General features: G+C 40.4%; 1 protein-coding gene and 1 non-coding gene across 4 annotated transcripts in view; one reads left to right on the top strand and one right to left on the bottom strand.

Annotated features, from left to right (window-relative positions):
• FBXO34 (F-box protein 34) overlaps nt 1–6,941 on the bottom strand; it is a 78,256-nt gene extending 71,315 nt beyond the window's left edge. For all 3 annotated transcript variants that reach the window (XM_057733368.1, XM_057733367.1, XM_057733371.1), the window contains exon 1: nt 6,798–6,941. The gene's annotated coding sequence lies outside the window, so the exon portion shown is untranslated. The remainder of the gene's footprint in view (nt 1–6,797) is intronic.
• Nucleotides 6,942–20,929: 13,988 nt separating this feature from the next.
• Nucleotides 20,930–21,002, top strand: TRNAW-CCA (transfer RNA tryptophan (anticodon CCA)). The gene has a single exon. It is a non-coding gene; the product is annotated as a tRNA-Trp (tRNA).
• The last annotated feature ends 6,045 nt before the right edge of the window (nt 21,003–27,047 follow it).

Below are 27,047 nucleotides of genomic sequence, written 5' to 3'. Positions count from 1 at the left end.
TCACAGATATTTTCCCATCACACAATCATAAGCTGCAGACACCTCCAAACAGTGATAATGTTCATCACTACCTGGAAATTATTAGACCCACACTAACTCTTATTATTTAATATAGAAGCACATGTTACTAAATTTTAAAAAATATTTTGATAACTGTATTTTAATGTAACTGGTTTTCTTCATAGTCCTATGTAATTTAAAAATACTACTCAGAAAAGGGGTCCTATAGGCTTCCGACTGCCAAAGTTGTCTATGGAGCAAAAATTGTCAAGACCCCTGCCCTACAGCTTCTACAGAAGCACTCTCCCTTCCCCATCTGTGGATGTGATGGCATAAGGACGTAGAGCCTGAGGTGCTGACAACCACACTGCAACCACAAAAGGACAACACCATGGAAGCAGAGCTTATTAAATAAAGGAAATAAGATGAGATTCTCATCACTTAAGTGGATCAAGCTTCAGCTTTGATCTTTTCAGTATTATAAGCCATTAAATTTCAGTTGCTTTTCTGTTATACTCACTACATTAAACATCTAAATGGTACAGTTGATTTCAATAGTTTCTATCTCAGGAAACCAGAACAATACCCATTTCTTGGCATAGCAACAGCAAAATTACAGAAGGATTCACTTTTCCACCATGAGGGAATCTGGGCAAAATGAGTTTAGTTTTTCACAAACTAAGTGTGCTGAAGACTCGCTCAATGTTCACTCCAAACTATTCTCACACGGACTTCTTATTTTACAGAGGCTGGACAGCTAAAACCTACATTTTCCAGATGCCGCTGAAGCTAAGGTTTCACATAAGACCTAAGTGTGGCCAAGCAGACCATTTAAGATATAGAGAGCAGAAAGTAACATGTAATGATGTTCCTGCCCAAGGAAGTAAGCAGCTTTCTGATTCAATAACATGGCCCATAATGGCAGTAGCTCCCTTATCAGGCAAGTTCTAAGGTGTCCTTGTGGGGTTTGTTCCTAGAAGCTCAGTCTAATCTGTTCATTCAGCCATTTACATATCTCCTTCTTAATAAATCCCATTTGCTACAACTACTTACAGCAAATGCTCTTGCTACAGATTCTTGAAAAATAAGTACAAAGTAAACAGGGATAAAAAAAAAAAAAAAAGCATCCTATTAGCAGTCAAAAACCTAACAAGCGTTAACAGCTTATAGAGAGAGAGATAGGCTGGACCTGGAAAACATTATAATTGAGAAGCTCTAAGAGCTACGGGCCAGATTACAAGGAGCACAATAAAGAGTCAAGAACAGAGTTTTAGTGACTTCCTAGACAGAGTTTTAGTGACTTCCTAGGTGGCGCAGTGGTTAAGAATCCACCTGCCAATGCAGGGGACATGGGTTCGAGCCCTGCTCTGGGAAGATTCCACAAGCCATGGAGCAACTAAGCCCGTGAGCCACAACTATTGAAGCCTACGCGCCTAGAGCCTGTGCTCCACAAGAGAAGCCACTACAATGAGCCCCCGCTCACAGCAACTAGAGAAAGCCTGTGTGCAGCAATGAAGACCCAACACAGCCCACAAATAAATTAATTAATTAAAAAAAAAAACAAAAACAGAGCTTTAGACAGACTCAAGACACAGAGAACAAACCAATGGCTACCAGCTGGGGGGGGGGGGGGGGGGGAGCTGGGTGATACAGGGGTAGGGGAGTAAGAAGTACAAACTATTAGGTATAAAATAAGCTACAAGGATATATTGTACAACATGGAGAACATAGCCAATATTTTATAATAACTATAAATGGACTATAACCTTAAAAATTGTTAATCACTATATTGCACACCTATAACATATAATATTGTACAGCAACTATACTTCAATTAAAAAAAAAAAAGAACAGAGCTTTAGATAGTTTGGAGCTGGAAGAGAAAGAATTGCCAGCAAAGCTGATAAATCAGAAGAAATTAGAGACAGGAAAAAACCAAGAGAGGAGAGAATTCAAAAAATGAAGATGTCTTCTGTACAAGTAAATACCAAAGATGACAAACAGGCTAAGAATTTAACTAAAAGATCCGTTTTTCACATTGCTTCCTTTCTCAAAGATTGTCCTGAGTAAAAGATAACGCTTAAACTCCCTCCAAAATTGGGTCCTTGTCTGCTACTGTAGCTTTATACTCTAACTTTTTCATTTTTTTTTAATGCCATACTTTTAGTCTTAAAAAAAAAAAAAAAGAACCTCTTCTCTAGATCTTAAAATACAGGTTCAATCCAAGGTCCACACCTAGGAAGCTTTGTGTGGCAGTCACAGCTGCCTCCTCTGAAGTCACGTAATATTTATTTACCAAACACCTAACTAAAACAAACTAAATTATAAGCTTAAAGTCAGCAAGCGCTGTGTTCTTCATTTCTTTATATTCTGAACGCCCAGGATAATGCCACTCAAATGCACTGCTAATAAGCCCTTTCAACAGGTAGTTTCAGAAGGGTGGAAGTAACATTGCAGGAGATTAAAAATTTAATTAAACTGACTTGGAAGGTACACAAAGAAACTTTCTGTAGGAATGGTAATGTTCTATATCTTGACAGGGTTATGGGTTAAACAGATGTATGAACTTGTCCAAACTAAGGTACAAGTTAAACTATTTGTTACTTATTTAATGAGTAAATAAGCAGGTCAAGATAGACATGCTCAAGTGTTTAAGATAAAGTATACTTACCCTGAAATACAACCAAAATATAAGATGGACTGATAGATACATAGAGTGCACAGAATGGATAGATAAGCAAATACAGCAAAATAAGAATTACAGAATCTAGGTTGTGGATACTTAGATATTCGATGTATGAACACTTCTTGCAACTTTTCTGTGATTGAAATTTTCATGATAAACTGTTAGGGGAAAAAAGCAGAGTGGAAATAATGTGAGAGAAGTTTGTCAATTAAAGGATTAACCTTAGAGAAGAAGAGGAAAGTATATACATGCCTCTGAGAGAAGGATGTCTGGACTGCCTACGCACACTAGTTCTGGCCTTAGAAGCTTGTTCTTGCCTGAAAGAAAAAGCTCACTAAACTCCCTTCATTCTAGGACAATCCAAATCTGCGAAGCCTAACCCCTTCATCTGTCTTGAGCTATGATAATCTGTTCCCCATTCTTTTTACCTGAGTTTCTAATACCTCCTTAACTGACCTTTAGACAAAACCTCTGGCCAATGTGCATAACATAAATGGTTCATCCTCTTGGTCCAATTCCTGCCCTTCAAACCCATGGCTCTCCACGGCAAAGAAATGTTAGAACAAAGGTTACACAGTCCCTGGATGAGGACCTGGCAGACAGGTACTCAAAAAATGTTTGTTGGATGAGTAAAACCCATGCTTGATAATAATATAATACACACACAAATAGAGCTTAGCTTCACATTTAAATCTACATTGTGCTGAGGGCTGAAAACGTGTGTGCTAAGTTTTTGGAGTTGAACACTTAAAAAGGGAAGATCTGGAGTCTCTTCTGTGGGGAGCAAACTAGAAGATGGAACTGGAAATGAAAGGAAAGGTTGACAAACTCTTTCAAGTGACATTAAGAAACGTACATTTAAATCATTAATGCTTTTCCCAGATAATACAGTATGTTCATCAGCTTCGAAGTACCATAAACATAAACTACAGGGGGAAAGATAAATTATGCAATGGTAAAAATTGACAGGAATTCAATTTCCAATGACCTAAATGCATTTGGAGTTAATCTGCTCTTTTTTGTTACTGTTGCTTCCAAAGGACTGCAGATTATGCACTTGCTGAATTTTGCCTTTGTCACACATGACCTAACAAGGAAGGCATTCACTCTACCATAGTAGCTTTTCTCAAGTATCTGGTTCTAAACAGCTGCAAATTTTGGAAGATAACACTGAATGATGTTTCTAACCATTAATATGTTCTCTCCCCAACAAATATGAAAACAAGATTAAGGTTTACTAGAGCATCAAAACTGTGCAAATTAAACTGGCTGAGCATAAGTTTATTAGAAAATAAAGTAGAAAATCTGTATAAAAATTTAAATTCTACGTTATGTTAACAGAATAATTGATCCAATAAACATATCCTAAAGAATTTCTAAAACAGCACTTTCATTGTTCGCATTTGCTTTTATCTGTCAGAAAGATGCTATATCACTAATGACTGGCTGATTTAGTCCTCTAAATGTTGTAACTGGATAAAACTACAAAATATTTCAAAATAATACTGATCTCAAATTTCCGTTTATAAGAAGTAAAAGCTGCTTCTTAGACCCAAAACTGCTAGGCCTGAGTGAAAAATAAACTGCCAAAAGTAGAAACAAACTATAAAAATTTTTCACAGTGTTATGTGTTATGGCTGATTAAACAGTTATACAACTATACAAAGAAGCTGTTTTCTTTATACCTGCCATTGTTGCTCAGTCATATCAGAATACATGAAGGCATTTATTCTCCACCAATCAACTCATTTCCCATAAAAAAAAAAAAACCATAACTGCTAAACACAATAGAGGGGGAAAAAATGCACTGCCAAGGAGAAGCTATTTTATTACCACCATTTATATGTTTTTCAACGCACATGCAGTTTGACTTTCAACGCTTCCCATGTACACTAGTACATTTTCCCCCCCACCCCCTAGTACATTTATTTACACAGATCATGCAGCTTCCCCCAGAAAGGCTCCCTGGAAAAGACACACGGAAGTCTCTCCCCTTTTTGTACATCCTTCAACTTCATTACATAATATCTTGTCACGATCCTTCCATTTTAAAGAATAGATTGATCAACACCCTCAAAATCAGCAATTTCATGTTAATTTGGTACTTATCAGTCTTGAGAATCCAAAAACCCAAATTTTGTCGTTAGAGCCTTAACACTGTCACCACACAATTCCTAATTTCTTAAAATAGATATAAAATAATTTTCAAGTAGTACACACAATGCTGTAGAATTTTCAAAACATGATGAGCATTAAAATGAGATTTAAAGGAATGCCTTGTTTTGTATACTTCCAGTCAAATCTAATAGTAATTAACAAGGGCAAATTTTTGCCTTCATTTTCTATAAAAACATGACTTCCACCAGCATGTTGATAGAAAGTCTAGAGACAATACTTTATCAATCACCTTTAAAGAACAAATGAGAGAAGTATTAATAAAAAAACCCCTAACATTACAAGTCAAGGTCAGTGGGGACGGACTGAGGACTCCTATCCAAGCTTCCTGCTGAAGACACTAAATCATAATTAAGGTTCAATTTTAAGCCATCTACCTCTCAAACTGGATTCTATTTAAATGATTTTACAGCGAGGAAGAAATGACAAGCTGCAACACCTAAAGAGAGTCAGTAATGGCAGGTGACTAGCTTCTCTTCTGGCCTGATCTCTTTTGAAAGCTTTGGAAGAAAAGCAATATTCATAGACGGGGCATTTTTTAAAAATTCTGTAGTTTCATATTTGAAAGCACTACAGACAAAATTTTAGTTACTTGTCCAAGCAAGCAGTTCTGGTATGTATATTATTATACTGTTACAGCCCAGCCTTAGTAAGAAAACAAGAAAAACCTTGTTGAGCTATAACCGTAGGAAACCCTCAACTACCCATGGACTGGGACAACCTGGATAAATTAAATCCCCAGGGAGTGATTATTTAAGAACAATATCGGATTAATTCAGACAGCCTCCTCCCCTCATTACAAAAGAAAAATTTGACTTAAGATCCCCTCTCTCTTTCAGGCCACTCTCTAACAAAAAATAAGCAGATAAATGACTTCAAAATTCTCTAGCAAAAAAGAGTACGGCAAATAATTATCAGCACTCAAACTGGTTCTATTTTTTTCAGCAATTCTGATCACAAGGCATCAAACCACGAGTTTAGCTTTCTGAAATGCATTTACGTTAAACACCTACCCATCCACCCCCTCAAAAACCCCCCTGATTGAGATTTCCCTAAATTAAATGGGTCTCATATTGAACTGTACTAACAATGCTTGTTCGAAATGAAGTTAAAAGAACTTGACAACTCATATTAAAACCGTAAAATGCTGATATGGAACAACTTTCGATTCAAATCATCTGCGATCCCAGGCATTGATAGAAGCTTTAACTTCCTTCTTCTCTACGGGTTCTCCCGGCCCTTCCGCGCACCAAGGTCCCCGCCGAGGCCTGCAGTGACATCACAGCCCATCTCTTGGAAACCCCTGACGTCACAGACATGCTGACCCACAGCACTATGACTTCATCGCGGACTGAGACGGAACCGCAGTCGACTAGGACGGAACCTCTGCGCCAGCCCAGACGTTAGAAAAGCTTGCGAGCATCTGTCCTGCCAGGTCCCGAAAGAAGGTTAAGGACAGGCGCCAGCTCACCTGCGCTGGGACGGGGAAGAACGGAACGGCCGAGCCCCAGGCGAGGCTACCCCCACCAAGGGCCCGACTCCTCTGCGGCGGCCCGACTCCTCTGCGGCCGCCCGTCCTGGGGGTTGGAAAGCCGACCCGGAGCCTCCCCAGGGCCTATATCTCGAATCTCCTCGGCTTCAGCCCTGACCCGGGATCCCGCTCCCGCCCGCCGGCCCTCCCGCCCCTCCGTGCCCCGCAGGGGCGCTCAGCGCCCAGCCCGTGCGCGGGCAGAGGCCGCCCCCGGATGCGGTACGGGCCGCCGAGCCCTGCCCCAGACCGAGCCCCGAACCGGCGGGCGGCGCCCCTGCCCCCACCCGCCCGGCGCCCCGAGAGCGCAGGCGGGCGGCGGGAGGGGGCGGGGAGCGGCCACCGTGGCCGCCGCCGGACCCCGACCGCGCGGTTCTCGCGCCGCGCCCCACCCCGGCCCGCACCCACCTGGGCTCCTGCCCCGGCCGGGACCTGGCCCGGGGCTGCACACCCCGACACAGCGCTGGCGGCGGGAGGCCTGGCTCGCTCCCCACCGCTGAGGCTGACCGAGCGCCCAGCGCGGCGCGGCGCGGCGGAGCCCAACGCTCTCCCCGAAACCCATTTGTTTGGCTAAAACGGCGTGACGTCACGCGCCGGCCCAATCGACGGTTGGCCAGGGGCGGGGCCGCGGAGCCAGAAGGTCGCAGCGGCCCCTACCGGAATTCTGAGGCACTTCGGACGCTGGGGATGCGAAGAAGGAGACTTAAAAAGGGAGAACCGGGGGAGGCATTTTCGGGCCCCCAAGTGGTGAAGAGGGAAAGCTCAAGCGCGACCTGTAGAGAAAGGAATCAACCCCTGAGGCGAGCCACCGTGGTAGTAACGCCAGCGTTTAACAGCCAGGAGACATGACAAGTCTGTTAATACTCACGGGTGGATGTGGTGGTAGATTACTGTTAGATAACCTAGTAGACTTGGATTCAAATTGTGCTTCTGCTACTGTCTGGGGAGGCTGGGCTTCAGGGTTATCATTTGTAAAGTGAAGGGGTTGCGAGAGTCCCTTATGTTTCTATGCAAATCATGGCAGGAATACCTACCAGCAAGTTGAGAAACTTTGAGTTTGACAGTCTCAAAATGTGATCTTTAGAAGCTTAAGAGATTGTAAATGATGACTACGAGAAGTTTTTAGTATTTATTTAATACTTTCAAATCAGAGTGCCAGTGAGGACCCTTTTATACTCAGCCTTTAAAATGGTAATCGCTTTCATTGTAAAAATCATTTGAACCACATCATAAAACATGAGGACAATAAAGAAAAGAAAAATCCTTCCCCCTAACACAGCCACTCAGCATTCAGCTTATTTTCTTTTAGACCTTTTGTCTCATGCATACTTATTTTACAATGTTGTGATCTTAGTGTACACACAATTTTCGATCCCGGTGGGTTTTATTTTTTAGGGGGGTTTTTTGTTTTTTTCTTTTATAACCATTTTCCTATTTCTACATAAGCTTCATAAACACTTTCACAACTGCATAAAATTAGATTAAGAGGGCATACAAAATTTACCAATTTCTTCATTCTTGGACTTATTTCCTTCTCTTTATGCCATTATAAAGAAACCATAGGACATTTTCATGAATGTAAATTTTTAAAGATAAATACCCAGAAATGGAATTTCTAGGTAAGAGTATCACCACTTTTATAGTTACTAATGCAAACTGCCAAAATGCATTTTAAAAGGTTGTACCAAGTTTCATTTAGATCTGCAGCTTTGGGACTTCCCTGATGGCGCAGTGGTTAAGAATCCACCTGCCAATGCAGGGGACACGGGCTCGAGCCCTGGTGCAGGAGGATCCCCCATGCTGAAGAGCAACTAAGCCCGTGGGCCACAGCTACTGACCCTGTGCTCTAAGAGCCCACGAGTCACAACTACTGAAGCCCTCGTGCCTAGAGCCTATGCTCCACAACAAGAGAAGCCACCACACTGAGAAGCCTGTGTGCTGCAACAAAGACCCAATGCAGCCAATAAATTAATTTTTAAAAAATTTTAATAAAAATTAAAAAATAAATCTGCAGCTTTGATTTTAGCCAGCCTTTTAGAAAAGTAGTTTTGTCCAGTTACAAAACTACTCTTAAAATATATATTATAAAACCTTAAATGTCAAAAAGTTAAATATTTCCTGTGATCTCATCTCCAAGAAATAAGCACTTAATACCTCCATATAGACGTTATCTATATAGATAATTTTAATAAAATTTGGAGGGGGTCATATTGTACATACTGGAATTAAACCGTATGTCTTATTTAATATCTGATCAATATTAGCTCAATGTACCATGATCATTTGAAACTTCATGTCAATATTTGACTCAAAGTTCAACTAACAGTTTTATCTCAAACACTGTCCTCGAAACCTCTCAATTATTTAGATGAACCAAAAATTGATTCCTTTTCCCTATGGCCCTTATTCTACTCCATACATATCTTCCATATGTGTATTTAATACACCTACTAGATTCTAAACCTCTGGAGAACAAGGGTTATATCCTAATAACCACCAAAGGATCTTGCACTTCATAAACATTTTATAAACATCTTGCACTTCCATAAGCATCTTGCACTTTCCTAAACATTTAATGAATAATTAAAATCGTGTTAATGATCTGCACTTTTCTCATGACAGTAGATGAATATGATCTCCATTTTCAGTGTTTTCTGAAGCTAATTAATATCCAACATTTATTGCAGTTACAATGTATGATCTGGACTCTATGTTAATGTTTTGTATACATTATTTCATTTAATCAGAAAAACACCTCTACAAGGTAAGTGCAGTTGGTCCTTCATATCCATGCCATTTTCTGTAAGGTACTTGAGCATCTGCAGCTGTTGATGCACACAGGGTCTTAGAACCAATCACCCTCAGGTACCGAGGGATAACCATATAATGTTTTAATATTAAGTGTTCATCAAAGTGTGTTTTAGATATGATACTGTTTCTCAAGTGAAGTGGGGGTATTCTGTACATAAACCAATGCAGAATAAAAAATGTACTGTGCCTTGCCTCTGTTGTTTAAAATGTAAAACCTTAAAGCTAAGTATACCTACTCAGAGCTTATGAATATTCTTCAGTTTAATAAAAATATAATATGAAATTTTCCATGTAAAATTCCACACAGTATGGATGTATAGAAGATATATGTGTGTGTGTATATATATATACACACACACACGTATGCAATATAAAGTTTCCATACAGGTGAGGAAACCCAGGCTTGAAGAGTTAAACCATTTGACCAAGATGGAATAGGTATTAGAGCCAAACTTAGCAAAGACCCCAGAACTCTTACCATATCACTCACTGTATTGTTACTGGGAATTTCAGATGGGTTAAAGACACTAAAACTACAAAACACAACACAAATATCATCAAAATGAAATGACAGTGGTTTCCATGTGGCCAGCACATCTTCATTGTAAGAGTCCCATTAGAGTCTGTGTGGTCTAATGCAGTGTTTCTCAAACTGCCTCTGATTAAGGTCCAATTGTGGGTTTTTTTTTTTTTTTAATATTTAATACATCGTGAACTGATTATTTTGTAAAATGTAGTAAAACTGAAACTACTAGAAATAGGAAAGTGTTTGGGGGGAAAAAAGCCCAAATTCTTCATTATTAAACTCAGCACACATAAAGTTACTCTGTCAAATTGCTAGTAAAGTTTCTGAAACTCTTTCACTTCTGCTCTTATCACAGACTGGCTCTAAAGCTGGCCAGTGGGCCACACTTTGAATAGCACTGGTCTAGGAGAAAGATCAGACCACGAGGCGCTGGAACCACTTGAGGCAAGTCCTTCCTTTGATTCTGTTTCTCCATTTGTACAATGGGAATAATCCTTGAAACAAGGCAGTAGAGACAGTGCAGCGCCTTAGGCCCCGAGGGAGCTCTCGGGTGGAGCTGGGCATCAGTGTGGCACAGGGAGGGCCTGGGACAGGTAAAGTCCTGACAGAAGAACAGATTAAGGGGGTCTGAGGTGGTAACAGCAGGAGAGAAGGTCTAAATATTTGTAGTATATAACTTTGGTAATTCCATCAATGATTGGAACTTACTCATCTCAAATCAGCAAATATCACATTAAATTAAAACCCAGTGCAGTGGGCTTATTTGTATAGACCCAGACCTCTTCACTGAGAAAAAAAACTAAGAACCTACCATTTGCTCCTCAGTAGCACACTCCTACCTCCAAAGGAAAAACACCGTCTCATCTCCACCCCCAAAGTCTTCATCCTTAACCCAACCTCTTTCTTCCACTGCAGAACAGAAGAAACCATGAGGCAGGCTCCACTGGCCTTTGCCTCTAGGTCTCTCTTTACTATAGAACCAGGTTCCTGGTTGTGATCATGCCTTTCCCTGCCTACTTAACTGTATTACTATGAATCTCAAATGAAAAATGTGAAGTGTTTTCCAAAATTTAATGTTTACAAAGGTACGCACTTAACTTCACCCGGAATGATGTCCTTGGAGCACTGTGAAGTGCTGAGCTTATGTCTGGCGTGTGCACGGATGAAGCATGGTGGTGATGGGAGATGGCAGGGGATGTACAGCCACACTTCATTTACAATAAATAGAAGAGCAACTAAATAGAAACAGAAGAACCAGGACAGCAAACTGCCAAGAGAGATGAGTATATCTCATAGTTGAGATGTGGATTGTGAGGGATAGAAAGTTGATTAAGTATTGGAACCACAAAAATACCAGAAAATCATAGTCCTTATCTTTCTTTTTGGATCTTGTGCCACTATGAAAATCTGATAAAAGTTAAAAACCAGGACAGTCTCTTCTCAGGAGAAAAAGAAATCAAACAAGAACTGATATATGCACAAATCATTTTGAAAATAATTTTAATTTCTTCAAAAAAAGTCCCTTAGATCAGCTTGCTTTATGTTGACCTGCACACTTATAAAGGGAAGTAAAAGACATCAACCTCCACCAGGGACATGCAAAGGCAAAAACAAATCCAAGTCTCAGGTCTTTCTATATTCAAGGTATTACCCTAAAAGATCCCATTGTTGTCAGTGCCCTTGACCTTTCAGCAACATTGTACAACACCAACACAAAGATGCATGGCTGGCAATTGCCATATGTATCCACTTCTTGATAACATAAAAAGGAGTGATCCATCTGGAAACCTTCACATTCTTACCATCTTAAATAACACTTGGGTAGATTTGATACCCTGCCATGATGGTCTCCCTTTCTTTTTTTTTTTTTTTTTAAGATTTATTTTTTATTTATTTATTTACTTATTTATGTTTGGCTGCATTGGGGTCTTCATTGCTCTGTGTGGGCTTTCTCTAGTTGTGGTGAGCAGGGGCTACTCTTGGTTGCAGTTCACGGGCTTCTCAGTGCGGTGGCTTCTCTTGTTGTGGAGCACAGGCGCTAGGTGCGTGGGCCTCAGTAGTTGCAGCCCATGGGCTCAATAGTTGTGGCTCGCGGGCTCTAGCGTGCAGGCTCAGTAGCTGTGGTGCATGGGCTTAGTTGCTCTGCCGCATGTGGGATCTTCCCGGACCAGGGCTCGAACCCAGGTCCCCTGGATTGGCAGGCAGATTCTTAACCACTGTGCCACCAGGGAATTCCCTGGTTTCCCTTCTTAATGTTTGACTTTTTACCAGAAATGTAGGCATAAACAACAATTGCATTCCTGATGTTCCTATATTCTAAATCTCTGTGTTGTCAATGAAATCTAAGAGTAGTTCAAGAAACATTTTGTTAGCTCCTTTATCAAATCAGGCAATCTCTGTTCCATCTCAAGGCCTTTGGGCCTACTCCTCCCTCAGCCTGGAGGGCCCCTTGTCCCCTCTCTGTACCTGGTTAGCTCCAGTGCTACTTTAGCTGTTGGCTTAAAGGCTCTCCAGATTATTGGAAGTACCACAATATATTTAAGACGGACCCTGGCAGGAAAGGGAGGTGAGCTGGGGAACTCGGCTTAAAGTACATTTGCCTAGCTGTAACCGGGAAGAGCTAAATCGACTCCACATTAGATCTGTTTCTGTGACTTTAACCTTAGATCTGTTTCTGTGACTTTAACCTTTGCTTTTCGCTGCTTTTGTTATTATAATCATACATGATGGCCTGCCTCAGGGAACACTGCCTCACTGCCTGAAAGTTAAAGTGCCTCTTTTCAGCTCACAGGCAGACAATCTGCCCTGCCCACCTGTGTGAATGGTTGCAGAAAGGAAGAAATTAACATATCCCCTCATTTAGGCTGGTCATTCCCAAAGATGCTTTGTAAGGCTGATGGCCCTTTCACTTTACTTGCTCACAGCCTCTCCCTCTCTGATTCTATAAAACAAACTGGCATCCAGACCCCTATCAGATGGTTTTTTGGAGACACTAGCCTGCCATCTTCTCTGTCTGCTGGCTTTCTGAATAAAGTCGTGTTCCTTGCCTCAACAGCTCTTCTCCGATTCATTGGCCTGTTGTGCAGTGAGCAGCATGAACTTGGACTTGGTAACACAGCAAATCCAGTTTTTACACAGATTTTATTTTTTAATTTTGCTGACATATAGCTGATTTACAATGTTGTGCTGTACAGCAGAGTGACTCAGTTATACATATTACATTCTTTATATTCATATGCTTTTCCATCATGGTTTATCACTGGGTACTGAATACAGTTCCCTGTGCTCTACAGTAGGACCTTGTTGTCTATCCATCCTATACGTAATAGTTTACATCTGCTAATCCCAATCTCTCAGTCCTTCCCTCCCCTAGGTTTCATTTTTACTTGGAGTAACATGGGGAGTTGGCTAAACTTCAAGCCAGGACTTCCCTAGCCATCCTATCTAGTCTCTCTGAAGCAGAGCAGAACCCTGTGGGACCCTCCCAGACACAAATCCTTTCCGTATCTCCCACCACCCCTTACCTCCTTTCCTGTTTGTAGGAAATAGGCTTCATTCAGCCTCCTTGATCCACCCTGAGCTCCAAAGGGCAGCTTCAAACAACTGCTTGTCAGGGAAGGGAGGGAACACAGAACAAAAAGGAGCTGTCAAGAAACAACAGGGCAGGACTTCCCTGACAGTCCAATGGTTAAGATCCCACGCTTCCACTGCAGGGGGCACAGGTTAGATCCCTGGGAACTAAGATCCCACAGCCTAAAAGAAAAGAAAAAGAAAAGAAAAGAAAAGAAGAAATGAAACAATAATGCAGGCATGGGGCAGGATCCTTGTTCCTCCTCAAGGAACGTACATAATACCTTTGAGTTCTGTAGGAACTAAGGCCCTCTCCCAGGTAGAGGATGGTAAGTTCAGGCTGAGCACAAGATTCTTGGAGCACTGCTGTATTACCTCAGCACCAACCAATCAGAAGAAAGTCTGCACACATGGAAGATAACAAAGACCCTTACCCCTCCCCAAATGATTCTCCCTTTAAAAACTTTCACGGTTGAGCAGAATCTTTAGAATTGGCTTTTGGACATGAGTCCACCTTCTCCACCTTGCCAGCCTCCTGAATAAAAAATCTTTCTCTTCCTACCAGCACTTGTCTCTCAACTATTGGCTTTTGAGTGGTGAGGAACCAAACCTGAGTTCAGTAACATCTCCCAAATATCCCTCTTTCACAAAATTGTTTCACGAAACTTCATAATACTAATTACACTATGTTTTATTTATTAAAACTCCTTGTAGAGAGACAGCTTCAAAAGTATGGGGACTGAGTTTTATTCATTGCTCTATCCCAATGCCAAGTCCAGTGTCTGAGACTTATAAGATATTCAGTGAGTAATGTTTGAGTGACTTCTTTTTAAATGCTAGAAAGATTTTTCTGCAAGGACAGCAGTGATCTATATTCAGAATGGCTTAATTCCTGCAGTTATGAGAGGTAGACATTTTTGAAGGGAGGTCAAAAAAAAATAGAAGGATCTTCCTGCTCCTAGAAGAATCTTCCTAGTGGGATTTTCTCTAGGAGATGTTCTCTCCACAACTAGTGGAATAAGATCGAAAGTGATGGTCCAGATAAGACCATAGACTCAGTAGCCTGTAGCCAATGATGTCGGAACACCAAGTCTGAAGCTAGATGTTGGGGCTTCTTAGAGGACCAGGAGAATAGCATGCTTAAAAGACTAGAAGCCTGGACTTCCCTGGTGGTCCTGTTGTTAAGACTCTGTGCTTCCAATGCAGCAGACATGGGTCCGACTCCTGGTCAGGAAACTAGATCCTGCATGAATGCCTCAACTAAGAGTGTGTGCTGCAACTAAAGAGCCTGAGTGCTGCAGCTAAGACCTGGTGCAGCCATAAATTTTTTTTTCTAAAAAGGAGAATGCAGATTTGCATATCCCACTAATTTTTATAGCACAAAAGGAATTGAACCCACTAGAGAATCATGCTGTATTCTATGTACAAAAATACAACAGGCAAAAGGAAAACACTTATCACACATGCAAAACACACACACACACACCATCCCCAAGCCCATCAATCCTCCTTCCTGCTCTTTGTGTAAAATTGGAACTCTTCACTACAGCACATTATAATCAAACACATCCCCTTCCTCAATCTCTCTCCATTCTGCCCCTTGTCTTGGCTGAAATGTTACCTCCTCAGAGAGTTTTCTCTAACTCTCCTGTGGAGTGCTTTAGCCTTGTCACTTTCCTTCAGTATCCATGCCCGACACGTAATGGGCACCCAATAAATATCTGTTGAATTATTTAAAATATTCATACCTTTTCACATCAAACCATTTAATCCACAATGCATATGTTCATCATCATTGGATGACTAATAAAAGCAACAAGAGTAGAAGGTCTTGTACATTAGAAATAGAACCTGAATAAAGCTGGAATCTAAGGTATTGGTACAAGAAAATGACCAAGAGTAGGAACATCTGAACCCTGCAGAACCCAACCAACCAGTCATGATTTTAGTGCTTCGACACAAATTACCCTTGATCAAATTTTCTGGTTCTCCAATTGATTGTAAGGATATTCATACTACCCACTTAGCATTTAGACAGGAATCAGCATTCACTGGATAATACCAGGTAACTCATTCTTATATCTTTCATATTTTTTAAATAAATTTATTTATATTTGGCTGCATTGGGTCTTCGTTGCTGTACGCAGGCTTTCTCTAGTTGTGGTATGCAGGCTTTCTCTAGTTGCGGTGAGCAGGGGCTACTCTTCGTTGCAGTGTGCGGGCTTCTCATTGCAGTGGCTTCTCTTGTTGCAGAGCACGGGCTCTAGGCAGGTAAACTTCAGTAGTTGCAGCACATGGGCTCAATAGTTGTGGCTCACAGGCTCTGGAGCACAGGCTCAGTAGTTGTGGCACATAAGCTTAGTTGCCCTGCAGCATGCAGGGTCTTCCCAGCCCAGGCTCAACCCATGTACCCTGCATTGGCAGGTGGATTTTTAACCACTGCACCACCGGGGAAGTCCTCTTTCATATTTTTAATAAGGCTCTGATCCGTTTGTTGAAAAATGGCAAGAAAGAAAATGGTGAGGGCAGGAAGGAGTCACTGTCCATTGGCTATCTGTAAAATAGCAATGTCCCTTTTCTTCCTTGCTAACAGAATTCTGGTCTTGGGCACCCTCTGTGTGCTTCAGGGGAGGTGGGCCCAGATCCATGGGATGAATAACGATTGACTCAAGCCAGTGGTTCTCAATGGGGTGATGTGATTTTGTCCCCCAGGGGACATTCAGCAATGTCTGGAGATATTTCTGATTGTCGCAACGTGGGCGGAAGTGCTATTGGCATCTAGTAGGAGATACCAGGGATGCTGCTGAACAGCTACAATGCACAGTTCAGCACTGCCACCACAAAGAAGTCCCTTCCCCAAAGGCCAAAGTGCTAAGGCTGAGAAACACGGCACTAATCAGTGTCAGCAATTGGTTCAGGCACGGGTGTGTGATGCAAATCTGGCTAATAAAATGCAATGGGGGACTTTCCTGGTGGCGCAGTGGTTAAGAATCTCCCTGCCAATGCAGGGGACACAGGTTCAATCCCTGGTGCAGGAAGATCCCACATGCCAGGAGAAACTAGGCCTGTGCACCACAACTACTGAGCCTGTGCTCTAGAGCCCATGAGCCACAACTACTGAGCCCGAGTGCCACAACTACTGAAGCCTATGCACCTAGAGGCCATGCTCTGCAACAAGAGATGCCACTGCAATGAGAAGCCCACTCACTGCAAAAAAGAGTAGCCCCACTTGCTGCAACTAGAGAAAGCCTATGCGCAGCAATGAAGACCCAAATTTGCCAAAAAGAAAAAAAAATGCAATGGGAAGTTTACTGAGATACTTCTGGAAAAGGTTTTTCTTACCCTTAATAAAAAGTTGTTCATTTCCCATTGAAATGCATTACTTTCCTAAATAAAATTATATTTAGGAAGAATAAGAGAGAGAGAGAAACACACAAGAAGAAAAAGTCCCTCATCAGCTGTTAGATGTCATTGTGTCTGCGTGTGGTATCTGGTACTGTGACTGCCATCTTGGGACCATGAGAGCTGTTAGCTGCAGAGAACATGAGAAAATGGCAAAGCAGAAAGATGGAAGTAACTTGCATCCTTGATGACATCATTGAACTTTTGATTAAAACAAGCCTTGAAACTTCTTTTTTTATGAAATATATTACTATTTAAGGCATTTATAGGACTTTCTAAAAAAATTTGAAGGTAGCTGAAAACATCCTGATACATATAATATACATACTCTGTGGGCTGGAGGCTGTCATATAGGAAAGAAATCGGTGGGAGGAGACACTAACCTCTTTCTTTGGGGGCAAAAGCTACCATAATCTAATAACAAAATAATTTTGTTTTGCTATGCTTCTTAAACTAATGATACTAGAAGTTGATAAAACCAGTGAGAAAAGAATCTTTGTCTGTTAATGCATGTTTGTGTTCTTTAAATAAATGAGTAGGAACTCATGACACTTTGAAATCTTTAAGAAAATGATATTTTCGAATCATTGAAATGTAATCTGGGGGAGCGTGCGGCATTAGCACAAGACTAGCAGCCTGTCCTTATTCTCCCTCAGCTCTAGCACATTCACAGGCACCTGCTATGCAAAGGAAAGGCTGCCTGGCTAAAGTAACCTAGTTACATCAGCTTGCTAAAAGAGTCCAGGGTATAGATTTTGCTCAAAAGTGAAGTCTTTAAAAAAAAATCCACCAACATATTCTACAATTTTAGGATTTGCTGACATTTTCTACCAGGCATAACTATGCTCTTAGTGCCAAGTCTTACTTTGAAATACCAAAGATACTTTGCAAAAAGTATAGAGCTCAGTTACCAGCATTTCCTTGCTAAATCATCTGTCTTAATAAGTAATATACCAATGTTACATTAATGAACTAAATATTTTCCTTGGAAAAGTGTACAGTGGTTGGCTTCTTTCGAATGCACCACAACATGGACCTCTTCATGCTACTGTATTACAGTTTACCATTACTCTAACAGAGAATCCCACCAATTTTTCACACCTCACTCCATTCCCTTTCTTAAGACTGCTGGGCTATATGTAATGTTTTTGTGTGCCTTCAGCAAGACACGTGTGACCGACAATACATACATGTATTTTTAAAGCAAATGGAGCCCCTCCTCTCAACAAAGACAAAGCGTGCCTTCGAAATGGCATAATGACCTTGTAAAAGAGTGGGGGCATCTGATGGCTCCCTCTTGTTCAGAGCCACTCTGGTTTTCTTATCTTGGAGCCCCTATTTTCACACTCAGATTAAATGCTCTTTCAGGCCCCATTCATCATTCCTGTGGCGTTGCCATCTGTTCCTTTGGCTACTGCTGCACTTCTCCAGCTTTCTGGATGCTGCCCCTACTATGGCTCCCATATTTCTCAACTTTCTTACCAAATGACTTGACTTTGTTTTGTTGTTGTTATACATTTATTTATTTTTATTGGCTGTGTTGGGTCTTTGTTGTTGTGTGCAGGCTTTCTGTAGTTGTGGAGAGCAGGGGCTACTCTTCACTGTGATGTGCAGGCTTCTCATTGCGGTAGCTTCTCTTGTTGCACAGCACTGGCTCTAGGAGCCCGGACTTCAGTAGTTGTGGAGCATGGGCTTTGTTGCTCCACAGCATGTGGGATCTTCCTAGAGCAGGGATCGAACTCGTGTCCCCTGCATTGGCAGGCGGATTCTTTTTTTTTTTTTTAAGTTCAAGCATTTAATTTTCCATTGAAAGTCTACCAAAACAGCAAATCCAGAGGTTGAGGAAAATAGCTACGTAAGAACAGCTTTTTTAATTTAGAAAAGGAAATATGTTAAGGCAGACATACACATACACAATAAAAACCCCAGGATGATTCAATATAGTATTATTAGGTCTCATTCTTTAGGAGTAAAAAGAGCTTTTCTGGTACTGGTTGTTGCCAGAGGTTTTGCCCTTACTTAACTAAATTTTGCAACTCAAAAGCATAAAGGGAGCAGAATTTTCTCCCTAAAATATTTTTAAAGGAAAATATCCTATATGCAGTCTAAAATAGAAAGAATCTGTTATTAAATCTGCCAGCCACTGGGGACTCCCCTTGCGGGCCAGTGGTTAAGATTGCAGGTGGATTCTTAACCACTGTGCCACCAGGGAAGTCCCATGACTTGACTTTTATAATCATCACTGGTCAAGAAGAAGACTCCTGTTGGTCTGTACATGGTGCCATGCAAGTCTCTACATATCGAGTGTAGGTTTGAATCCTCTCTCTTTCTCAGTGATTTCCTTCATTCCCTGCCACTTAGGGACTACTTTTGCATGGCTGCATGCGTTATTTTTTCACATTTCCAGTATTGGCAAATCTCTAGAGCTCCATTCTCTGAATAAAATCGATGTGAGGTTAATATGTGTAGTAAGAATCTCATTCTTAAGTTCATTAAATAATTCTCCAAAATGTCCTAAATATATTTCCACATGTTATTCTGTATGTCGGCACATCTGATTCTTAATTTCCCGCTTTGCAGAGGAAGTTGTACTCTGATGATAAAAGCCCTGTTGGAATACCACGGAAAAAAAAATTGTTTTTCAAGCTCCAAAATTACTAGTTAAGCCACTCTTCCTTTAAGAGGCATAAAATGAATAAAATTGTTCTTCATTTTTTACCTTTTCACCATTGCTCTTACATTAGGGTGGCTATCCAGCTGCCCAGAGAAGATGCAAGAACTCTGGTCCATACAAGCATGTTATTCATCTACTACAATATCATGACTCCTATGAATCATTCCCTGAATCCCTAAAAAAAATTAGTCATCCTCACGATCTGTGATCTCATGGTACTTTGTTCCACTTTTGCTACTTCACTTAAAACATTTCAACGTACTTTATTATGTATAGAATTTGCCTTCTCCTCTGTGAGCCCTTTAAAGACATAAACTGATTTGTTGAATCAGTGAATGAATGAATGAGCTATGAGAACAATTTTATTGACTATATCAAAATATTCAGAAGTAAAAATATCTTTTTATTAAGTGCAATGATATTTAAATTGCCAAACTTGTCAATTTTACATAAATGGAACCAAATTAAAGAGCATGACCCTCTCCAAGGGTCATAGGTTTGTGATCCTTTCTTGAGCGGTTAACTCGTCTTCATGACCAGAGTGCTGCTGGTTGGCCTTTCCAAAGGCTCATGTTTTTCCTCAGTGCCTTCTCAAAGATAAAATGATTTACATGATCCCTCCAGAGAGCCTGATGCTGTAAATTAATATTGGGTTTTATCCCATATTAGACTATAATTTGTACATTTTTGTCAAAGATGAATTATTTGAATCTTCTTAAAAATATTAAATTAATTTTAATGAGTTTGTGGCAAGTGTTGTTTTCTTATTTGTTTTAAAAGCACAATTTAATATTCATTTAGGCAGTAATTGAGCCTGCCAATTTTAAGTTTTATTCCAGTCGAGCCCCTCCTTCCCTTTTTCCCCTGTTATTCTTATAAAACTGTCAGTCAAGTTTAAATCCAGAGCAAGACTGACTAGTACCTAAGGCAAAAGGAAGAGGAGGAGGAGGAGGAGGAGGAGGGGAGGAGGAGGAGGAAGAAGAGGTTGAAGAAGAAGAAAGCTGTTTTCAAATACTTAAGAAAAAGTAAATTATTTTCATGTACATATAATTTGCCCCTATTTATAGGTGTGAAAAAAAGAAGAGGAGATCTGGACAAATAGGGGGTAGATGACTACATGGGAGTATACTCGGATAACTGAGTAAGAAACAGTATTAGAATTAAATCATTTAGATCTTTGTGTATCAACATGGCAATTCTCAGAAAACATTTGGTTCAGTGATAAAAGCAAACTGCAGATGGATACACACTATATGTTACCATTTACACAAATCTTAAAAACATGCAAATAAAGCACACATACACCAATGCTAAGTATTGTTTATGGACAGCTACAACCACAATAAAAGTATAAAGACATGGGTAAGAAGGGTCTAAAACTTCAGAATAATAGTTACTTCTGAGGAGAAAAGTTGAAGAAACTATTAAAAAGAGGTACAAAGAAAGACTTCAATCATATTAGAACATTTTATGTATTTAAGAAAGAAAATATCTGAACCAAATATGGGTGGTTCACAGTTAATATTTTTAAAAAATTAAAATGGTGAGGGAAGGACTTCCCTGGTGGTGCAGTGGTAAAGACACCATGCTTCCAATGCAGGGGGCCCAGGTTCGATCCCTGGTCAGGGAACTAGATACACATACATGCTGCAACGAAGACTTCGCATGCCACTATTACCCAGTCCAAGCTCACATCGGAGACAAGGTGTTGAGGAAAGGAATGTGACTTTATTCGGAAAGCCAACTGACCAAGAAGATAGCAGACTTGTGCTTCTAAAAAAAAACCATCTTATCCGGGGCCTGGATGCCAGTTTCTTTTATAGAATCAGAGGGAGAATCAGGGAAATAAAGTAAAAAGGGTTATCAGTCTTGCAAAATATCTCCGGGAATGACTAGCCTCGGGGAAGGGATGTGTGTTAATTTCACAGGTGGGTAGGGTTCCCTAAGGCAGGCCTCTGTATATGACTAAAGCAACTAAAACCAAAGGTTAAAGTCAAAGAAACAGATCCAATATGGAGTCCAATTTAGCTCTTCCCTGTTACACCTCAACTAAGGAGCCTGCCTACCGCAACTAAGACCCGGCACAACCAAATAAATATATTTTTTTTTAAATGGTGAGGGATTTCCCTGGCAGTCTAGTGGTTAAGACTCTGTGCTTCCAATGCAGGGGGTGAGGGTTCGATCCCCGATAGGGGGACTAAGATCCCACATGCCCTGCAGTGTGGCCAAAAAATAAAATAAAATAAATAAAAATGAAAATGGTGAATACACATGTATTTGTAAAACTGCTGATTTTTTTTGCATCTTTGATGTATTTCATAAATGTAACAAGTAAATACAAAATTTTCACTTGAAAATTTTATAAGAGGTTGTGAAGAATAACCTTGTTAAGAAAACCAATTAACTTATTACCTATAGGTGATATTGATGCAAAGCAAAAAACCTTCAGTCATTCTTCTTTTTTCCTCTTATCCCAAAGTATTTATGTCACTATCAGTGAAACATGTCAAAGTCTTACTGTGCAAAAATGATACAACTTTGTTAAGTGGAGGAAGGGAACCTTACTTACCCTGGCATTACTGCTGTATTTTTCCAGTGAGAAGACAATAACAACTCTCAGGCATTTATAAGCCACCTGGAATTTGAACTCCAGGGGCAAATGCTTCTGTAATGCTGTTAAAAGCACACACAGACTTGACAGTGAGACAGAGCATCAAAGTTCTCTTCTCATCCCTAAATCATCCTCCTACCAGCTTCTTTTCTGGTTGGTTCCATACCTCCAGAGCTGTACACAAAGCACAGTAACTTCCCTGGTGGCTCAGTGGTTAAAAATCTGCCTGCCCATGCAGGGGACACGGGTTTGAGCCCTGGTCTGGGAAGATCCCACATGCTGTGGAGCAACTACTGAGCCCTGTGCTCTAGAGCCAGGACCCACAACTATTGAGCCCATGCACCGCAACTACTGAAGCCCTGGTACCTAGAGCCTGTGCTCTGCAACGAGAGAAGCCACTGCAATGAGAAGCCCCAGCGTGGCAATGAAGGGTAGCCCTCGCTCGCCAAAACTAAAGTCCTCCAGCAGCAATGAAGACCCAATGCAGTCATAAATTAATTAATTAATTTTAAAAAATCATGATGGGTCATTCACCTTTAAAAAAAAAAGCACAGAAATGTATGGCTCACTTATGACGGAGCAGCATCATTCAATGACTAAACACTGTGGAGGGCAGGGGAGCCAAGCCACATTATTCCATCACTTGTCTTTATGAAGCTGTGGCAAAGGCACTGTCTGTGGTCACCCCATCAAGTGCCCAAACCCTTGACCCTTGTGCTTCATGCAAAATAAATTTCAAACATATTGTTAGGGCTCGGTAAGCTCTAAACAAAAAGCTCATTAATCATTAAAACCTTTTACTTTTGCCTGAAAGATTTAAAAAACAAAATGAAAAGGCCCTCCTAATTTAAAATGAGTTAGTGCCAGGGACTTACGTCAAAAGCAACGTGCAACATAAAGCATGCTGTGATAACATTAGAGAGCTGATGGCCAGGAGAGCTGGTAACACCCAAGTGTCCTCAGGAGGGATTTCCAGCTGAGAAAAATCCGTCACTCTTGAAAGGCATTCTACAATCTTCTCACATAATGTGCTTACTTGCCTCAGGAGAGAGAGGTCCCAGGAGATGAGAACTCAGAACTTGATAAGGTGGGTTTATTTTTCCATAAAGAAGCATTAAGGAAACAACCAAAGGTTGTCACAATAAGCAGATGAAAGCTGGTTGAAAGTATTTATAGGCAGTAGTTCTGAACCTTAGCTATCATTAGAATCATGTAGGGAGTTTTTGAAGAGTAGGATGCCAAGGTGCCACACAGACCAACTGAATCAGAATCTCTGTGAGGAGGATCCCAGGCATTTGTTATTCTGATGCAAAATAAGGTTAAGAATTGCTGCCAAAGGGCCAGGGATCTGCCAGGTAAACAGGTTCTCCAGCGTGGGGGAGGGTTATTTCAGGGAGCTCTGATTCACACAGCATATGTCTGTTTCTTGATGTAAATACTCCCACGTTGGCCAATTTCAAGCTACTAATGTGAAGAGACATCCTGGAATTGGAGAGAGCTGTGCATAATTGGCCCCTACAAGTTCCTGAGTGCTAGCTCCAGCAAGCACCTTTAGGGGCTTTTGATGATGAAATTACAGTCAGGGGTGAGAAAGCAATATATTACCTCCTCAGGCTTTTATTACATACCACAGAACCTTAAGTCAGAGTTCATTTCCTCAATTTAAAAAATATGGACAAACTATATTAAACCATGACTTACCTACCATTTCAACAGTTTTTTCTTGTTCCGCTCTATTCTTCAAAGCAAAATTTATTTTTTAAATATCAGTCTTATAAATAGAATTATTTTTCCACTTTACTAATAATTAATATTTGAAATTAGGTCAGTTTTGCAATAATTTATTTAGACCGTTTCATAACAAGTAAATTTAAGTCTTTGGTATATGGAAATAAGCTATGAGTTTCAAATGTCTGGTTGTGAGACATCTCATGTAAGATTGTTAAAACAATTCATGTTATAGAAGACATGTTAAACAGAAACAACAGAAATGGTGTCCTTATACCATCCAGAAATAGAAGAAAAGGAAACCATTCACTTGTGAAAGTCATTTTTAAATAATTACATTTATAAAACACTATCCTGTGAATTCTAATCCTATCAAGGTTATCTCTGAGCAAGCGTATAACCACTTAACTATAGCAGAGAAACTAAATGAGAGAAAATTCAAACTCACATCGTAAGAGAGGCCAAAAAAAAAAAAAAAAAAAGAAAAAGAAAAAATGCTGTTTCTGGATCAATAGAAGAGACAAACTACAATACATAATACAATATACTAGCTAGAAATCAAATCAGAAACAATTTACTAATAAGATTCACATTTATGTAGTGTACAAAGAATTATAGTTCTATTGTTTCTATCTGAGCTACTGTATATTCAGTTAAACAATAAAATCAAAAAAGAAAAAATCCAAAATTATTTTAGAAGACAAAAACTTGTTTTGAATCATTTTAATGAACTTATTAACAAAGATGAAAATATTGTGATTATTCTATCTACATATATTATAAAATGAAAGCAACTGATTTTTAAGATTCACATTTTAAAAATCTACCATTGTAAAACATTACCCTAAGAATTTATAATCTTATTGAGCTTCCATTTGAGCCACTATATAATCACTTAGTAGCAACAAAACTAAAAGAAAAAAAAAGGTAATTTACTAGAGAGAAAAAAAGTAACCTGTTGTGGTCTTGGATCTTCAAAAGTAGACTGATTGAGGGGGGATCAACTTGGAAGGTGATACACTGTTTTCAGGCTGTGGCTAGAGACTTGAGCCTTGGTGTACAGATCTTTCCTGTTGCCAGTGGAGGATGTGCTGGGTCAGGAATTTCCCCTGGAGAGGGTGGAAAGGATTCCTGGGGAGCTTTGTCCTTACTTTTCAGAATAAGGGAAGAATAGGGGGACCTACTTCTCAGGAATTGCCGTCTGCCCCCTCTGCAACATCTAACTCCTGATAGGAGGATGAGAGAGGAACTGCCTGGGTCAGAGGCTCCCAGTTCAGTGGGAAGTTGAACCAAAAAAGAGAGAGATCCTAAGCATCTGTCAGTGTAAGGAGCACCAGGAAAAGCTCTGTCTTGCTTCTGGTAGAGGATCTGTATCAAGATGAAGTTGGCCTGGGAATTCCCTGGCGGTCCAGTGGTTAGGGCTCCATGCTCTCCTGCTCTGAGGGCCTGGGGTTCAATCCCTGGTCAGGGAAATAAAAGCCCACAAGCCAAGCAGCACGGCCAAAAGAAAAAAAAAAAAAAGGATGACATTGGCTTGATGGGTGGATCCTTTCTCTGGGATCCAAATGCTGAAACGGAGCAGGACCCTGTGGGGCCCTCCTGGGTACACATCCTTTCTGTGTCCACTGCCTCCATCACCCCCTTTCTTGTTTGTAGGAAATAGGCTTCATTCAGCCTCCTGGACTTTCCCTGAGTTCCAAAGGGCAGATTCAAAACAGTTGCTAATCAGGGAAGGGAGGGAACACAGAAACAAGGGAGGAGTAGTCAGGAAACCACAGTGCGGCCTTGGGGCAGAGTCCTGGTCCCTCCCAAGGAATGTACATTATATCTTTTTGAGGTCTTCTGCAGGAACTAAGCAACATTTTCTTAAGCATTTATCATATCCAATTCCAAGTGCCCACCATGTATGTGGTCTTAAGAAAGGCAGCATGACAGCTCATTGTTAGCACACGCTCACCAGAGACTTGCTCTGCCTTTATCATCCAGAACTTGTGGTACCACGCAGGGCCCTGTGGGGCTCAGCTTTCGGCATCCCTTGTTCCACGTGCACTTTAGCATATTCTAACTTTTTTTTTTTCCGGTTGTATTAGTTTGCTCATTCCTCCTTTCTACTCTTCCTTTTCTTGTGAGTACAGCTTTATGTTTCCCTGAAAATCAGAATTTTCATTCGAGGCATCTTTTAGTACTTCTGAAATTGTTTCTCACTCTTGTCATGTACATTGAAGGCTGTTTTGGTTGCAGTTACTTGAAATTTTGTGTTTTGATACCTGTTGTAAAGACTGAGTCTTTCTTATAATGTCAATCATCAGCTCAAGTTGTTTAAAGTGTTTACGTTTTTCTTTTGTTCCTTTTCTCAATTTCTTTAAGCACCCAAAAAAGCATTGGAAATTTCCAGCTATTTATTAATAATTTCCAGTTTTTATATTTCAGATCATTTGTCCTCAAATGTGGCATTCACTAAAATTTATTTGAGGCTTCTAATTTTTTTTTTCTTTTCCTGAATTGGATGCTTTATTTTGCATTAATGGATACTACTGGGACATTTGATAAAATTTAATGGGATCTCGGGATTAGTTAGTATTATCAATGTTAATTTCCTGATTTTGATGGTTGCATTGTGACTATGAAGGAGAATGTCCTACACAGACCCCTAGACTATTTGGGGATGATGGGGCATCAGGTTGGTAACTTACTCCCAAATGGTTTAAGATAAAATCTGTACTGTACTTGCAACTTCTCTGTAAGTTTCAGATTGCTTTTTTTAATTAATAAATTTTATTTTTTAGAGTACTTTTAGGGTCACAGCAAAATTGAGCAGAAGGTACAGAAAGTTACCATATACCCCCTGTTCTCTCTCACACATGCTGCACACACACCCCTCAGATATCATCCCCCACCGAAGTGATCCTTTTGTTACAACTGATGAACCTACTCTGACACATCATCATCACAGAGAGTCCATAGTTGACATTAGGTATCACTCTTAGTGTTGTGCATTCTTTGGGCTTTGACAGATGGTGTCCTTCATTATAGTTTCATGCAGAAAGTTTCACAGGTCTCAAATTCTGCTGTGCTCCACCTATTCATCCCTTTTTGCTCCACAACCCCGGCAACCACTGATCTTTTCATTGTATCTGCAGTTTTGCCTTTTCTGGAAAGTCATGTGTTTGCAATCATACAGCATCTAGCCTTTTCTAAACTCTTTTTGAATGAGGCTAAGCTTGTCAAAAACTAGATGTCTCTCTCCAGAAGGGCCCAAACTCCAGTAGCCAGTTCTTTCTGTCTACTTGCATAAAGTAACATTTAATAATTAAAACTATGACTGTGAATATAAGT

Source organism: Hippopotamus amphibius, chromosome 4 (genome assembly GCF_030028045.1).
Source record: "Hippopotamus amphibius kiboko isolate mHipAmp2 chromosome 4, mHipAmp2.hap2, whole genome shotgun sequence".
Lineage (NCBI taxonomy): Eukaryota > Metazoa > Chordata > Mammalia > Artiodactyla > Hippopotamidae > Hippopotamus > Hippopotamus amphibius.
This window is presented reverse-complemented; position numbering and strand designations above follow the sequence as displayed.